Source organism: Marmota marmota, unplaced genomic scaffold, assembly GCF_001458135.2.
Source record: "Marmota marmota marmota unplaced genomic scaffold, marMar, whole genome shotgun sequence".
Classification (NCBI taxonomy): Eukaryota; Metazoa; Chordata; class Mammalia; order Rodentia; family Sciuridae; genus Marmota; species Marmota marmota.
This window is the reverse complement of record NW_025999982.1, coordinates 34,983,146-34,996,678: the sequence shown is the minus strand read 5'-3', so window position 1 is coordinate 34,996,678 and position 13,533 is coordinate 34,983,146. Positions and strand designations below refer to the sequence as shown.

Genomic DNA, 13,533 nt, shown 5'->3' with positions numbered 1-13,533 from the left:
CTTTTTTTTTTTTTTTAAATTCGGTCTTTTTAGGCATACGTGTCAGTAAAGTGTTTTTTTTTTTTAACATATTATACATATATGGAGTATAACTTATTCAAATTGGGGTCCCGTTCTTGTGGTGGAACATAATGTGGAGTTTCACTGATTGTGTATTCGTATATGAACATAGGAAAATTGTGTCTGATTCATTCCATTATTTTTCCTATTTCTATCCCACCTCCCTTCCCTTCATCCTCCTTTGTAAAATCCAATGAATTTCTTGAGAAGTTTAACAGAGATTTTAGAGTTTGTAAATAATTGCTGGAGTCTTTATATATTTTTTGTGGTACCGGGGATTGAACCAGGGGTGTTACATCCCCAGCCCATTTTATTTTTTATTTTGAGACAGGGTCCACTGAGTTGTGGAGACTGGCCTTGAACTTGTGATCTTCCTGCCTCAGTCTCCGGAGTTAGCTGAGATTACAGGAGTGTGCCTTCAAGCCTAGCTGGAATCTATAATTCTTAAGAAAGTATCTAGGAATTTCAAGAGTTTCTGAGCAGAATATTGGTGGGGGTGGGGTGGGGGGAAGAAATTCTGTTTTCTTGGAGACCTTCCAGTGCTGAGAGAGCTGACCTCCCAACACCCTGTCAGGAAGGGACAGTCCTTCATGGAACTGGACATTTTATGTTTAGCTGTGGCAACCAGCATGGGCCTAAGAGTTGTTCCCTAAGAACTAATTCTTGGGGCTGAGGTTGTGGCTCTTGGGTAGCATGTATGAGGCTCTGGGTTCAATCCTCAGCACCACATAAAAATAAATAAATAAAATGAAGGTATTGTGAGCAATATATATATATATATATATATATATATATATATATGAATTAATGGAAAACACTGTCAATAGTCTTTTTTTTGGGACCAGGGATAGAACCAGAGGTGCTTAACCACTAAGCTACATCCCCCACCCTTTTTAATATTCTATTTAGAGACAGGGTCTCACTGAGTTGCTTATGGCCTTACTAAATTGCTAAGATTGGCCTAGAATTTGTGACCTTCCTGCCTCTGAGCCACTGGAATTACAGGAGTGCGCCACTGCTGTCAATAATCTTTATGTACATGATGGCATTCAGCTTCTTTGGTCTATTTGAATGAGTCTGTCCTAAAAAAAAGAAAAGAAAAAAAATGTGTCACCAGCTGGCCAGGCTGGTGGGATGAGCTGGGTTCAAAGGAGCTGACTGCAACAATAAACTGAGAAAACTGTGAAGAAATCATGCAAAACACGAACATGAGTTTCAAGGGTGGGACTGCTCAGTGACCTCAAGGGTCAGCTCCATGCTAAACAGCGCTAGAAGGAGCAAGAGAGAGAACGTACCCAGAACCCCCCTATTTATTGTGGAAAAGACATTTGATAGAATATTCCACCCAAATAAGGCAAGGGGTAGGGTTTCGAAGGGTGGAGTCTTGCTTGGTGATTTCTTGTGGTCAGCAGATTGATTGACATCTTGGCAAGTCACACACGTCTCAGGTGTTGTGTGGGATCACAGGCAGAGTGAGAGGAAAGGCACACTTGCATCACACAGCCCAATCAATGCGCAATGCCAGACCAGTCCCCTCATATGCTCAAGTGTGGATAGCTCACACACACAGCCCATGAATGGCTCGCAACAAAAAGGAAGACAAAACTGTAATCTCAGAGACTCAGGAGGCTGAGGCAGGAGGATCAGAACTTTGAGGCCAGCCTGGGAAACTAAAGCAGACTCTGTCTCAAAAAAAAAAAAAAAAAAATTGTAAAAACAGGGCTGGGTAAAAACAGTGCAGTGGCAGAGTACTCGCCTGACATTGGCAAGGCCCTGTGTTTAATCTCCAGAATCACACGAAAGGAAGAGAAAGAAGATGAAGATCTAAGAATTTACCTCAGTGGTTGCCCAGTTATTGAGACCTGGTTTTCCCTTCTCGTTGATGATTGTGTGAAATACAGAATGATTGGGTGTTTTTTTAAAACTAAGTCTGCAAAGTTCCTTTGGCAACAGGAATGGCTTGCCAATAGACATACTGGAAACAGATGGTACTAGGAAAACAAAGATGACACAGCAACAATTTAAAAGATACTGTACTAAAAATGAAAAAAGGATAAAGGACATTTAATCTTAGAAAGTACAACGATATGACAGGATTTCAGAATCAAGGTTAACTGTCCAGTTGCCTTTTTCTTTAGTAGTAGGGATTTAACCCAGGGGTGCTTAACCACTGAGCTACATTCCCAACCGTTTTTATTTTTTATTTTGAGACAAGGTCTCCCTAAACTTCTTAAGGCCTTGCTAAATTGCTGAGGCTGACCTGGAACTTGCAATCCTCTTGCCGGAGCCTCCCAAGCCACTGGGGTTACAGGTATGTGCCGTCATGCCCGACTTATTTATTGCCTTTGATTTTTAAAACACTCCCAGTTAAATTTTTTTTTTTTCTTTAACTGGGTATGGTGGGGCACACCTGCCTAAGGAGTGTTATAAGGAGGCTGAGGCAGGAGGGTTTTAAATTCAAGGCCAGCTTCAGCACCTTAGGTAAGACCCTATCTCAAAAGAAAAAAGGGGCAGGTATGTAGCTCAGTGGTAAAGCGTCCCTGGGTTCAAGCCTCAGTACCCATCCATCCTCCACAAAAGAAAGATCTTGAAAGTGAAACTGAGCGGAAAATCAATAAGAGAAAAGCAGGAATGTGAAACATAGAACTCAAAGCAAACGGTCATTATGCCAATCATTTTGTGGGGAGGATTTAACACTGGGGAGGCTTAACCACTGAGACACATCCCCATTCCTTTTCATTATTTGTTTTGAGACAGACTCTCACTAAGTTGCTTAGGGCCTTGCTAAATTGCTGAGGCTGACTTCAAATTCCCAATCCTCCTGTGTCAGCCTCCGGATCCACTGGGATTATAGGTGTGCTCCATAACCACCATACCCAGCTATGCCATTATTCTTAATAAAGAAACTTCATTTTGCCAGGTGTGGTAGTGTACACCTGTAATCTTAGTGGTTTGGGAGGTTAAGGCAGGAGGATCCCAAGTCCAAAGCCAGCCTCAGCAATTTAGTGAGGCCCTAAGCAACTTAGAGGGACCCTGTCTCAAAATTTAAAAATGTTCTGCAGATGTTTTTCAGTAGTTAAGTCCCCCAGGGTTCAATCCCTGGCACCAAAAAAGAAAGAAAGAAAGACGGAAACTTCATTTCTTCATTTTATATCAACACTCGGTTAATGAGGAATCTCAAATAACAAAAAAATGAAATAACAAGCAACCATTAAGAGTTATTAGGGCTAAGTATGTAGCTAGCTCTGTGGTATAGCATGTGTATGTGTGAGGCCCTGGTTCACACCCCAGCACCAAAAAAGAAAAAATAAATAAAAGTTATTGAATGCTTACCCTAGTGTTTGGCTCTGTGTTAAGTACTTTACGTTGTTTCATTTAATCCTCAACACATGCTAAAGGGGTAGATATTTATTTACTATTATCCTCACTTTATAAATATGAAAACCGAGGCTTAGAGAGGCTAAATCACTTGTTAAACATCCTGTGGCTAGTTGTGCTATAGCCAACAGGAGGGATTCCAGTTGAAGACATTCCAGCTTCAGAGCTGTCTCATTCTTTAAGCAGTATACAATATACATCATGGTTTAAAACAAATGAAAAAGAAACAAATAATTCCCTGCAAATTATTATTCTAACCTGGTGCAAAAAAGCAAAATAAACAAAGAAACAAAAACCATGCTCTGTACCTGAGATACTCTTCTTAAATTTCATAGTAATCTTATGGGGCAGGTATTATTGTCTTCCTTTTGTAAAGACACCAAATACTTGGCAACACTTTCAGTAAGGTGTGGTGCATGCAGGACTTGGACCCAGGCCAGTTGGTCAACAGTGTTCCAGTGTTCTTCACAAGCTTCTCAGGGGGTTTCCATGAATACCCCAGACAGACATATGTTGCTCTCTGTTCCTGTCTGTGGAGAACAATTTCTTCCTAGGGCAGTCACCCAAAGCACTCACCTCTATGGCCTCCTTCTCTGGCTGACTCCCACTGTTCCTCCCCAGCTCTCCTCTTTTGAGCTTTCCTTGCTGCTCTCTTCTAAGAAACCGTAGGCTTACTTGATCCAATTTGCTCATACTCTCCTGCTGTCTTCTGTTTCCTTTTGGGGGGGATGGGAAAGGGGCTTGGAATAGAATCTAGTGGTGCTTAAACACTGAGGCACATCCCCAGCCTTTTTTACTTTTTATTTTGAGACAAGGTCTCACTAAGTTGCTTAGGGCCTCACTAAGTTGTTGAGAGTGGCCTTGAGCATACACCACTGCAACCAGCCTCTGTTTCCTCCTAATATTCCCTTCTCTATCTCTCCAGGGCTCTGCCACATCACGTACATCATCCAGAAGGGACTAAGTTTGTCCCCCACTGCCTAGCTAGTTCTTGGCACACAGCACATGCCCAATAAATGTTTTGTTTTGTTTTGTTTTTCCCCCTTTTCCTGATGCTGGGGATGGAACACCCAGGGCCTCACACTCTACCACTGAGCTAACCCAGTTCCTCAACAAATGTTAGTAGATATAAAGACTGACCTCTGAAGTCCTGTACATTTACCAATGAACAAACAGACTCCATTTTGCCCTGAGACTCCATGTCATGTGAGAAGTGCTTTCCCGATGGGAACACCGCACCTGTGTACCTATCAACAATTGCTTAGCATAGCATATTGGCAAAAATTTTCTTTCCATTATTATACACTGTATTGGGCAATGTACCCTAACTGCATAGAATGTTAACGTTTGTCTAGGCGTTAGTAACCATTCTTCAAATTGTACTCAAATAGGGTTGTTTTGACCCACTTCCTCTTCTGCTTATGATTTCAGATATCATGATTTTTGTTTATGGTTATCATAACATTAGACATTTATGATTAATGTACTGATAGGCTTTACTTACGATATAAAAGGTATGCTCTAACCCCTGGAGGGGGTCGAGTAGTGTGACTTGCAGTTTGCCCTTGTCCCTCCAGCTGCTATTCCATGTGCTAGTGAATAAAGATGGTTCTGTCTCCTGCTTTAAGATTGACTCAGTGATTTATTGCAATCTCTCCATAACCTTTTAATTTTACTTCTTGTACTTTAGAAATCTTGTTAAGGAAGTCAGTTCCTGAGCCAACATGTTTGAGTGTTGGTTCTCCATCTTCTAGTGGGTGCAGGTTTCCTGATCTAATTCCAAGGTCTTTGATCTACTTTGTATTGAGTTTTGTGCATGGTGAGAGATGGGGGTTAAATTTCATTCTACTACATATAAATTTCCAATTTTCCCAGAGCCGTTTGTTAAAAAGGCTATCTTTTGCTGGGTACAATGGTAACTGCCTGTAATCCCAGTGGCTTGGGAGACTAAGGCAGGAGAATTCCAAGTTCAAAGCCAGCCTCGGCAATTTAGTGAGGACCCTGTCTCAAAATTTAAAAATGATCTGCAGATGTTTCTCAGTAGTTAAGTCCCCCAGGGTTCAACCCTGGTACCAAAACAAACAAACAAAAAGGCTATCTTTCTCCTATATGGTGGGTTTTGTTTTTGTTTTTGTATGGGGATTGAATCCTGGAGCATTCAACCACTGAGCCACATCCCCAGCCCTATTTTGTATTTTATTCAGAGACAGTGTCTCACTGAGTTGCTTAGTGCCTCACCATTAGTGAAGCTAGCCTTGAACTCTGGATCCTCCTGGGATTACAGATAACAATTGTTATCAGATAACAATGTATGTGAGTTTGTCTGCTATTTTGTTCCATTGGTCTTCGTGCCTGTTTTGGTGCCAGTACCATGCTGTTTATGTTACTATAGCTCTATAGTATAACTTGAGGACCAGTAGTGTGATGTCTGCTTTGCTTTTCTTGCTAAGGACTGCTTTGGCTATTCTGGCCTCTTATTTTTCCAAATGAATTTCAAAACTGCTTTTTCTAGTTTTATGAAGAAGGTTGTTGAAATTTTGGCGGGGATTGCACTGAATCTGTATAGTATTTTTGGTAGTATGGCCATTTTGACAATATTAAATCTGCCTATCCAAGAATATGAGGGGTTTTTCCATCTTCTAAGGTTTTCTTCAATTTCTTTCTTTAGTGATCTATAGTTTTCATTGTAGAGTTGCTTCACCTTTTTTTGTTAGATTGATTCCCAAGTTTTTTGGTTTGTTTGTTTTTGAGGATATTGTGAATTTGGTCATTGGAGATTAAAAAAAAAAAATGATTGATTTATGGATGTTGATCTTGTGTCCTGATACTTTGCAGAATTCATTTATGAGCTCTAGAAGTCTTCTGGTAGAGTGTTTTGGGTCTTCTAAATATAGGATCATTTCATCAGTAGAGATAATTTGCACTTTGTGTGTGTGTGTGTGTGTGTGTGTGTGTGTGTGGTGCTGAGAATTGAACCCAGGGCCTAGTACATGGAAGGCAAGCACTCTACCAACTGAGCTATATCCCCAGCCCTAATTTGTACTTTTTTTTTTCCCTATTTGTATTCCTTTAATTTCCTTCTCTTGCCTGATTGTAGCACCTATTTTTAAATGTTTATAATTAACAAGATATTTATGAGTTTATTTTCTCTACTGACTCAAGTTAATGTTACAAGGCATAAAAACAAGGCAGGCATTCTCCAAATAGCCTTAGACACACTGCCTTCTTTAATAAAGTGCCTCCATGTCTTTGCATGTCATTGCATATTCGAATTATGAGGTAGGTTCTAAGCATAAATGATGAGCAGACCCATTTCACAGATGCACACAGAGGAATCCAGAACTGGTGGCTGTCACAAGATCTATAAGTGGGAGAGGGTGGATTGAATTGTTGATTATCTGACTCTTATGCCATTGCTATTTTCATTACAGCAGGCTACCTACAGCTGTTGGGAAGGGTGAGGACTAGCTCTCCAGGCAGATTTTCCGGGTTCAAATTATTTGTGAGGCTCTAAAAGACTCACAAGATTGCCAATAGGTATTAAGTGAAAAAAGCAATGTGGTACATTGCATTTTACCATTTTATGCCAAAAAAAAAAAAAAAAAGAAAGGAAAAAGAAAAACTTTAAAAAAGAGTGTCTGTTTTTGCTTTTTGTGCATAAACTGCTGCATATAACTTCTCCATCTATAAAATGTGGGTAGTAGAATTACATTAAATACTATAAATATTAGGACAGCGTCTGCCATCAGAAGTGCCATTTTATTTGGCTTCTCAGTCCAAATAATTCCTTGGCTTAATCATATTCTAAAATACCCTTTAAAAATAATTTTCAATTGGCACAAGCAAGATGAAAACGTGGCAAGCCACAGCAAAATTTAAATTACTTAAAACTGCTTTAAATTACGCTCAATAGCAAAATGGTGAGCCAATATTGAAAGATGTTTGGCAAATCACAATTATATAACTCAAAGAATCATTACTGTTCACCCTTTTATCATGAAAATAACTAAAAATTTTTTTTTCTCTTAAAACACATACTGATGTTTAGTTAAAATTTAAGTTTGACACTCTAAATGATACGAGGAAGTTTAAAGAAAATATCAAGCAAAATAATGACTTTACAGTATAACCCCCAAACACATTCGTGAGTCTCAACAATGTTACTGTTACTGTTTTAACCTTTAAATTAGTAAAAAACATACTGTATCGCTGTAAAATTGTTCCGGTTATAATAAAGACAGAGGGCTTGGGGACTGAAAAAAAGTACAATATTTGCTTCAGTCTTTTAGAGGCCAGGCCCTTATGGGAAGTCTACGGCCTCCTCCAGGGCCCTTTCTTCCGCAGTTTTGGGACGGAGTCAAGTGACCTCAAGGTGGGGGCGTGTCAAGGGGCGGTCTTCCTCTTTGGCGATCTGAGCCGGCAGAACCAATCGCCCTCGGTGGAACCCGCCAGGCTCACAGGTGTTTGCGCGCGACTAGGCTGGCTGCGCCTCCCCGCTAGCTGGCGCCCAGAAGGACCGCCAGCCCCGCTGCGTCCCCGGAGCCACAGGGCGCTGTGCTACGGACCCGCCTTCCGATCCTGCTCAATCCCCCCAGGTCTCGATCGAGGGCAGCAGTGTGAGCTCGCCCCTGAGAACAAATGCAAGATAATTTGACCTCGTTGGGTCAATGTTAGGCTCTAAGGCATAATATGAATCGAGATCTTCCTTTCCCCAGGGAAAGTCCTGGCCATAACGTCCAACAATAAGAACCCCCAGGGGTGGTGAGCAATACGTTACTTATACATAATCAAGGACTCTTGTAATTTTATTGTTCTTTAGGGGACATTTAAAAAAAATTATAAGGTATTTATAAAGTCTATACTTTTGTATGTAGTTAAGGGGCTTGGGAAAATTTACCTACATTTTGAGAATTTTGGCGTCATTTAAAAAATTTTTCCTTTCTCAATCTGTACGTAATAATGAAAATCTGACTTCCTTATCTATGTTTAAGGAACACTTTTGGAAGGTTTTGTTAATTATATTTAGAATGTTGGGTTATTTCTTCTTCTTTTTTTTTTGGTGTTTATGTGGTGTTGTGGGTTGAACCCAAGGCCTTGTGCATGTGAGGCAAGCACTCCACCAACTGAGTTATATCCTTAACCCTGTTGGGTTATTTTCACCATCCAAAGTAGTAAGGTTGAGGTAGTAGGAAAAACTTTGGGTTGCATTTGAATCCAGAGCTTTAGTTCTTTTATTTTTCTTTGTTTTTGCAGTACTGGGGATTGACCCAGGGCCTCACACATGCTAGGCATGTTAAGGCATGCCAGGCAAATATTCCAGTAGACAAGCTACATCCCCAGATCAGGAGCTGTAGTTTGTATAAACTGTGAAAACTGTTGGCAGTCATCTCTTAAAGAATTCCAACATGCCCCTGTAATCCCAGCTACTAGGGAGGCTGAGGCAGGAGGATCAAAATGCCTCAGCAATTTAGCCAGGCCCTAAGCAACTAAGTTAGACTCGGTTTCAAAATAAAAAATAAAAAGGGCTGGGGGATGTAGCTCAGTGGTAAATTGCCCCGGGTTAAATCCCCAGTTACACCTTCCCACAAAAAATATTACAAAAAGCACTGAATATACATATCAGTTTAAACTATAGTAGATCCATATTTTCAAACAGAATAATTCAAGTGAAAGCCCACATCTGCAGTTATTATAATTTTAGGATTATATAATAGTACATTTGCAATGAATTGTGCATAGTTCAGAGATCACTTTTCCCACTTTTTTCTAAATTGAAATTATCATCTTTTCTCTTTTTCCAATATCTTTTGACTTCTCATTTCTTTCTTAGATGTTAGTGGTTTTTCTGGGTCCTGTGTCCAACTGTCAAATATTCAACTTCCAGTATTTCTTTAATCTTGGCTTCCTTCCCTCATGTTACTAAATAACCATTTCTTTACATTTTCAAAAATTTACCATTCCTATGCCAGGCACAGTGGTGCATGCCTATAATCCCAGCAGCTTGGGAGGCTGAGACAGGAGGATTATAAGTGGAAAGCCAGTCTCAGCAACTTGGTGAGGCCCCAAGCTACTCAATGAGACCCTGTCTCAAAAATCAAAAATAAAAAGTACTCAGGCTGGGTCATGGCTCAGTGGTAGAGTGCTTGCCTAGCATGCATGAGGCACTGGGTTCAATCCTCAGCACCACATAAATGTAAAATAAAGATATTGTGTCCACCTAAAAAAGTATTGAGGATGTGGCTCAATTGTTAAGTGTCCCTGGGTTCAATTCTTGGTTCAGTAAATAAATAAATAAAATAAAATAAATTTCACCATTCCTGCTAAAATATGTGCCTTAGTATTATCTCTAACAACATATAAACCAAAACCATGTGAGGTATACATTGTAAAGTAGTAATGAAAAATAATAAATCTAGTGTAGTACCCTAATCTTAATCTGAAATAACAGTATAGTTAACATTAGTGTGATCTATTAATATGTGACTGTGAAAGTCTAATGCCAAGGAGAAAAATCATTAATGAATATTTCTTTTTCTAATGAGTTTATTTCTTTTGGTACTAGGGATTAACCCCAGGGGTGTTTCACTACTGAGCCACATCTCCAAACACTTTTTATTTTTGATTTAAGGACAGAGTCTCACTAAATTGCGTAGGGCCTCACTAAGTTGCTGAGGCTGGCTTTAAACTTGCAATCCTCCTGTCTCAGCCTCTGGAGCCACTAGGATTACAGGTGTGGCCCACCATCATCAGTATTAATGAATGTTTTTAATAAATAAGAAAGCAAGGTATTTGCATTGCTCTATTGTATGTGATTGATTTTCATTAGCACTTCTTACCTTGTTGGTTACAAACAGGGATAGGATATCAAGATAATTTTTTTTTTCACATGTATATCACTGGCTAACAGTGCTAGGAAAATTTGATGAGACAAAAGAATTTGTGAAAGGAGATGCTAGTAATAAAAACATTATAGAAAAGGCTTTTGTGGACAGAGATTTCATTATTTATATTTCTAGGAAAATTTTGGTTGGTCTAGATTCTTTGATTAAAATTATCAAAGCTGAAAATGAGACAACTAGAAAACTCTTAATGAGGGAATAATCTTTTTTTTTTTTTTTTAGAAAGTTATATCTATAAGGAGTAGTAAAACAAGATTTAGGAAGGCTAATCCAGAAGACTTTTTTTCCACTTAAAAATAAAAGTGTTGGATTGTGACAAGTAACTAAAAGCTAGAACTTTTTTTTTTAAATCTTTTTTTAAAAGTCTATGTATTTTTTTTTTTTTTTAGTTGTCAATGGGCCTTTATTTTATTTATTTATTTATATGTGGTGCTAAGAATTGAACCAGGGCCTCACACATGCCAGGCAAACCCTCCACCAACTGAGCTATAACCCCAGTCCTTAGAACTATGTTTTACAATGAAGTAAAAGACAAACAATCGTTATCTAAGTTTGCCTTTAATTGCTTCCCAGTTGTTTTATTTATTTGTTTGTTTGTTTATTTATTTATTTTTGTGGTACTAGGGACTGAACCCAAGGCCTGTGCATGTTAGGCAAGCTGTCTACCAAAGAGCTACAACCAGTCCCCCTCCCCCACTTTTTCTTCATTTGAGATGGTCTTGCTAAGTTCTCCAAGCTGGCCTTGAATTTGCCATCTTCCAGTCTCAGCCTCCTGAGTAGCTGGATTGTGCATACTCCACAGTGCTTCATTTAGAACTAGATGTGTAGTAATTTTTCAAATACTCATTAATAGGTTGGTTTAAGAAGCTGAGGAGTGACTTTTAACTTGAGAGATGTAAATATCTAGTAGTTAATAAACGTTTTTTAGACTGGCATATTGGCATATCCTTGTAATCCCAGTGACTTGGAAGGGAGGCTTGAGAAGGAATATGGCAAATTCGAGGCCAGCCTCAACAATTTAGAGAGATATCATCTTGAAAAATAAAGTACTTACCGGTGTTGGAGCTCATCAGTAAAATGCCTCTGGGTTTAATTCCCAGTACAAAGAAAAAAAAATTTTTTTTTGTTTTAGCTCAGCGGTAGAATGCTTGCCTAGCATATGTGAGGGAGGCCCTGGGTTCAATCCTCAGCATCACCCTCAAAACAAATAGACAAATGCTTTTTTCAATCCCCAGCATCAGAAAACAAAACAGCAGCAAAAAGTGTTTCTTTTCTTAAAGAAATATTTCCTAGGGCTTGCCATTCGCAAATGCCAAAGCTGAACAGCTGATGCCCACGTTTAGTCCCAGCTACTAGAGAAGCTGTGAAACAAGGATCGCTTGAGCCCAGGAGTTGGCGGCCTGCTTGGGCAGGTCTTAAACAGAAAAACAATGACCAAAATAACACATATGTGGTCGTGCACACACATACACACACACACATTCCCAAGGGCCAAATCTCATCCAATCTCACACTATATTTAATGCTAAAATGCAGATACAATCAATAGGATAGAAAAGTAGAAAATAAAGGCATTAATAGGCTAGGTCATTTTTGAAAAGCAGTGGTTTCACAGCAAGTGTTAAGAACAGAATACTGGGTGGATAAATTTGCTGATGCTGTAGATCTTAGTCTGTACGTGAGATCATGTGGAAATTTGAATTTAAAAGATTCTTTAAAGTTTCTCATGTTTGCAATCAAATGACTGTACACTTTAAAAAATGTACCACGGGAGTAGACAGACACACGCACACTCTCTCTCTCTCTTTTAGGATCTTCTTATTGCAACAAGACTAGATTTACAAGTAAAGCTAACTGTAGGATTAAAAGTCTATTCTAAACTGAAATAGTGGACATCAGGAGTGCCCCAGGAGGTGAAGTACATTCCAGGCTTCGATAAAAACAGCTGGTTCTGAATGGAACAAACCAAGAAGCCAGTTAGGGAGCAGACTGGTTGCGCTCAGGGCCACCGAGCTGAATGCCCTCCAGGATTCCTGAGCCGTGAAGGCAGCCCCCAACCCTGGCCCTCTGCCCCAAGTCCCTCGGGTCCAGGGACCTCGTACTCGTCTCCAGGGAGCAGGAGCACGGAAGGCGGGGGCGGAGGAGGAGCCAGTCCCGGACCCCGGAGCGACCCGCGGGGGAAGCGGCTCTAGGGGCTTGTCCCAGGCGAGCTAGAAGGCGAGGCTGAGTACAATGGGTGGATTGCAAGGTGAAGGGATAGCCCAATCTCCATATGACCTTTGAGGTTAAGCCAGGAATGGTACAGGGAAGATTCTGGACATCCCCTCCTGACAGCCTCCTCTCTGCCCCACCCGCCGGCTGAAGCGGAGAGTAATTCATACAAAAGGGGGACTTGCCTCTGCCTAAGGGAATCCCAGGGACCGTCGTTAAACTCCCATTAACCTAGATGCGAGACGGATCGCCTCGTCCCCGCCCCCAGCCTCTGGCTCTCAGCATCAGCGGGATCTAGAGGAGCATGCGCGGGGAGCTGTGTGCGGTGAGTGGGCTGAGTGCATCTCGCCCACAGTCCCCGAGAAGTGGTGGGGGGAGGGGATGGCAATTGAACCGGTGCCTAGTGGAGGTGGCGCGGGGTAAGCTGGGAAAGTGGTGTCGTGTGCTGACTCCGCCCTTTTCCTCGAGGGTGGGGGAGAACGGTATATAAGTGCCGTAGTTGCCCTGAACGTTCTTTTTCGCAACGGGTTTGCCGCCAGAACACAGGTGAGCTCCGGGTGTGGCTTCCGCGGGCCTGGCAGCCTTGAGTGGGCTGAGGCCCTCGCGTGCTTTCTTTACCGCCAAGCTACTGGGCCACTTTACGAGGTTCTTACCCCGAATTTCGGGTTATTTGGGGGTTGGGAGAGTTCGAGGTCTTGAGATTTTTTTCAAGAATCCCTTCGCCTCGTGCTTGGGTTGAGGCCTGGCTGGGGCGCCCGGGCCGCCGCGTGCGAATGCGGTCGCACCTTAGCGTCCGCCAGCTGCCCAGTTTAAGGGCTTAAGTTTCCACGTGAGTCGTTGGGACCCTTTTGTCTGCCGAGAGGGTCCTGCCGGTCCTGTGTGGGTCCAAGTCTCCACGGCTCGTCGTCCGGTTCTTGGTTGTGGGGCGGCGGCGGGGCCCGACCGTCGGGCGCACATGTCCAGCCCGGCCTCGGGGAGGCGAGGC

General features: G+C 41.4%; 1 protein-coding gene across 1 annotated transcript in view; it reads left to right on the top strand.

Moving 5' to 3' along the window:
* Positions 1 to 13,058: 13,058 nt before the first annotated feature.
* The window catches only part of Eef1a1 (eukaryotic translation elongation factor 1 alpha 1), a 4,351-nt gene continuing 3,876 nt past the window's right edge, over positions 13,059 to 13,533 (top strand). The window contains exon 1 of the mRNA XM_015487909.2: positions 13,059 to 13,094. The gene's annotated coding sequence lies outside the window, so the exon portion shown is untranslated. The remainder of the gene's footprint in view (positions 13,095 to 13,533) is intronic.